The sequence below is a fragment of the Myotis lucifugus genome, unplaced genomic scaffold, assembly GCF_000147115.1.
Source record: "Myotis lucifugus unplaced genomic scaffold, Myoluc2.0 scaffold_52, whole genome shotgun sequence".
NCBI lineage: Eukaryota > Metazoa > Chordata > Mammalia > Chiroptera > Vespertilionidae > Myotis > Myotis lucifugus.
This window is the reverse complement of record NW_005871100.1, coordinates 907,611-910,909: the sequence shown is the minus strand read 5'-3', so window position 1 is coordinate 910,909 and position 3,299 is coordinate 907,611. Positions and strand designations below refer to the sequence as shown.

The 3,299-nt window shown below is 40.5% G+C and overlaps 1 protein-coding gene across 1 annotated transcript in view; it reads left to right on the top strand.

Annotated features, from left to right (window-relative positions):
- CCDC129 (coiled-coil domain containing 129) overlaps positions 1-3,299 on the top strand; it is a 49,129-nt gene that overhangs the window by 17,243 nt on the left and 28,587 nt on the right. The window lies entirely within an intron of this gene.

The window sequence follows — 3,299 nt, the reverse complement described above, 5'->3', positions numbered from 1 at the left end:
AAAACAAAGTTAACCTAGATGGTAACTTTGGGGGCCATCTCTTAGGGTCAAGGGGTCGGGCAAATTGGGGCTCGGCAAAACTCCGGCTTCGCAAAACCACATGTGGCTCTTTGGCCCCCTTGAGTGTGGCTTCTTCCCACAAAATACTGACTTTCTGCGCATGGGCCACCAAGTTTTTAATTCCACTGTTCCTGCGCGCCCGCACGTGGTATTTTGTGGAAGAGCCACACTCAAGGGGCCAAAGAGCCGCATGTGGCTTGTGAGCTGCGGTTTGCCGACCATGGTCTTAGGGGGTCTTATAATGTCCTGGACAGCAGGGGAGGCAGCCTTTCTCTATTTCTGGTTCCTATGCCCTTGTTCAGCTATCATTGTGATTCAGCATTTCCATAATCCTATAATAGAGCGAGAAGTAGACAGGAATTAGTGAAGCAAAATAAAGCAGATGAAGCTAGTGTATGTCCTGGAAGAAAATATGCTAATTTTAATTTAATTTAGTGTGGTGTCAAACACATCTTTTTTATTACAAAGTGTATGTATGGGCCTCATTTTGCTAAATGCTGTTTAGAAATTATGCATTAGTAATTATAGGTCCTGCTGATTACATAAATTGTTATCCTGCTCTTTGAAGTAATTACCACATAACCTGCATTGAGGTTTTTAAGATAAAAATAAGCATCTGTTTTCCATCTAATTGAATGCTTCTCAACGAAGCTAGAGGTTCTCTTGCCAATAGGAGCTGCCTTCCTTGACATTCAATTAAGAGTTCTGCTGGTATCATCTAAGTCACCCCAATCGTTCCAAAAAAAATGATTTGGAAAGTTAGGCAACAGCACTAATCTACATTTAATCTCAAATTTAGAGAGCAAAGTAGTATGGGTAAAGGTTGGCCTAATGGAGAAATCTGAATAACAATTAAAGCAAATGTAATTTCATTACTTTCACAAACAGTATTGTTAACCCAAGAAGAAATAGGACTAAAATAAGAAAAAAATAAGTAAGACTAGTTCAATTAATAGAGATAGAGGGAAATTATTGATTGAATTACATATATAGCTATAAATATATATGAATTTTTAACATATATAAATATATATATGTAATATATATGAATGAATTTTTTATTCAAAGTTGAAAAAGTGACTTCATTCAAAAGATGAAGGCATGTGGACTGTTTTGACCAATAGGACATGGCAGAAGCAATGCTGTGCTATTTCCAGAACGTAGCCCTTAAACTACTTGGCTGCTTCCTGGGTCTTGAGATACCTGTTCTTGGAATATTCTCTCTGCAAACATGACCTTTGTTTTGTAAAAAACCCAAACTGTATGTGGATGCCACATGTAGGCACTCTGGTGGACAACCTTGACGAGCTCCCATGTGAATAAGCTATTGGATGTCCAGTCCAGTCAAACTTTCAGATGACTGCAGTCCAGATGCCTTCCAACTTTGATTGCATGAGCAATTCCAAACAACCACATAAATGAGCTGAGTTAATCCATAGGACCATGAGAGATAATAGATTGTGGTTTTAATCCACATACAGACACACAAATAGATGAAGGCATGTGATGAACTCTTTAAATACCTTTAAAACTTAAAGATATTTTAAAGACTATTTTATCTACTCATGCACAATACTCCAAATATTAGCAGAAAAAAAAGGATATTTAAACATTTTCCTAAATGAATTAGAGCAAAATTACTTCTTATAAAAGATAGGTAGCCAGGGTCACAAATATCCTACCCTCCCTTCAGCCCCTGAAAAATTCTCACTGAAATGAGCAAAGGAATCTATATACATAAAAGGCTAATATGCAAAGTGTCCCTTTGGGAGTTCGACCAGGAGAATGGAAATTCGATCGCTCTCTATGACATGCGTTGACCACCAGGGGGTGGTGCAGAACATGGTGGGTGACCAGCGGCAGTGGTGGCGCAGGGCACTGAGGGAGCAAGGGAAGGAAGAGGCGTGGAGGCGGGGAGACAGGGAACCTGATTGGCCCTGATCACCGGTTAGGCCTAGGGACCCTACCCACGCACAAATGTCATGCACGGGTCTCTAGTATAAATATAAAGAGGAAATACGGTTTGGTGCTATTAAAAGTGGGGAGGGGGACTGATTCAATCATTTATATTCCAGAAGCCTTGAGGAATTTGAATAGACTATATTGTAGATGAAGATAGGGACAATTCTATAGGAAGAGCTTGCCTAGGGATTGAAGAGACAAGTCCACTGCAGAGTTGTACTAACACATTAACAGCATAATTTCTAAAATAATCTCATTTAACTCTGAAATCCAACAAGACACACCTTTTCTGTCACCTTATGAAACCAGCATACAAGCAAGACTACCACAAGATCTAGCAGTTCATAATCAGAGGCTATTCAGAAGAAATACTTGCCAATAAAAGAATGACTACAAAACAATCATTCCCAGAAATTAATATTCTCAGTGAGATTTGTTAAATTATTGCATCTGTGTAAGAGAATAATCTTCAATGAGTAAACATCCTTTTCATATAAAATATACAATGTCTGATTTTGATTCTGATAATGGTGAGTAACCCGTAACTGGCCAACCCTCCCACAGACACCTATGACCTCTGGATAAAATATTTTAAAACTTCTACCTAAAGGCACTGGAGAGTGACCAAAAACAGGCAGATTGTGGAGAAGGCTTCAACACTTTAAAAAAGGAATGGGCCCTAGCCAGTTTGACTCAGTGGATAGAGCGTTGACCTGCAGACCGAAGGGTCCCAGGTTTGATTCCAGTCAAGGGCATGTACCTTGGTTGTAGGCTCCTCTCTGGCCTGGGCCCTGAGTCAGGGAGCATGCAGGAGGCAATCAATCAATGTGTCTCTCTCACATCAATATTTTTCTCTTCCACTCTCTCTAAAATTAATGGAAAAATGCCCTTGGGTGAGGATTAAAAAGCGGGGGAGGGAATGGCACCTGAATGAGTTTCTTGTTTTTTAAAAGTCTTTTAGCCTAAAGGCAGGCTCTAATTGACATAATCTACACTAATAAAAGACAAACATGCAAATTGACTATACCTTCGCTATGCCTTAAGCCATGCCTACTAGCGAAACAGAGCAACTATATGCAAATTAATCCAACCAAGATGGCAGCCGATAGCCACAGAGCTGGAGCAAGCAGGAGGCTTGGTTGCCCCAGTGATGGAGGAAGCCAAGCTTCCCGCCTGCTGCAGCTGGCTCTGAGCTCCACTCAGGGCAACAAAGTTTCAATTATAGAAGATAAATAAAGCCCAGATACCTGCTTCCAGCCAGCCGTGGCCAGGGAGCT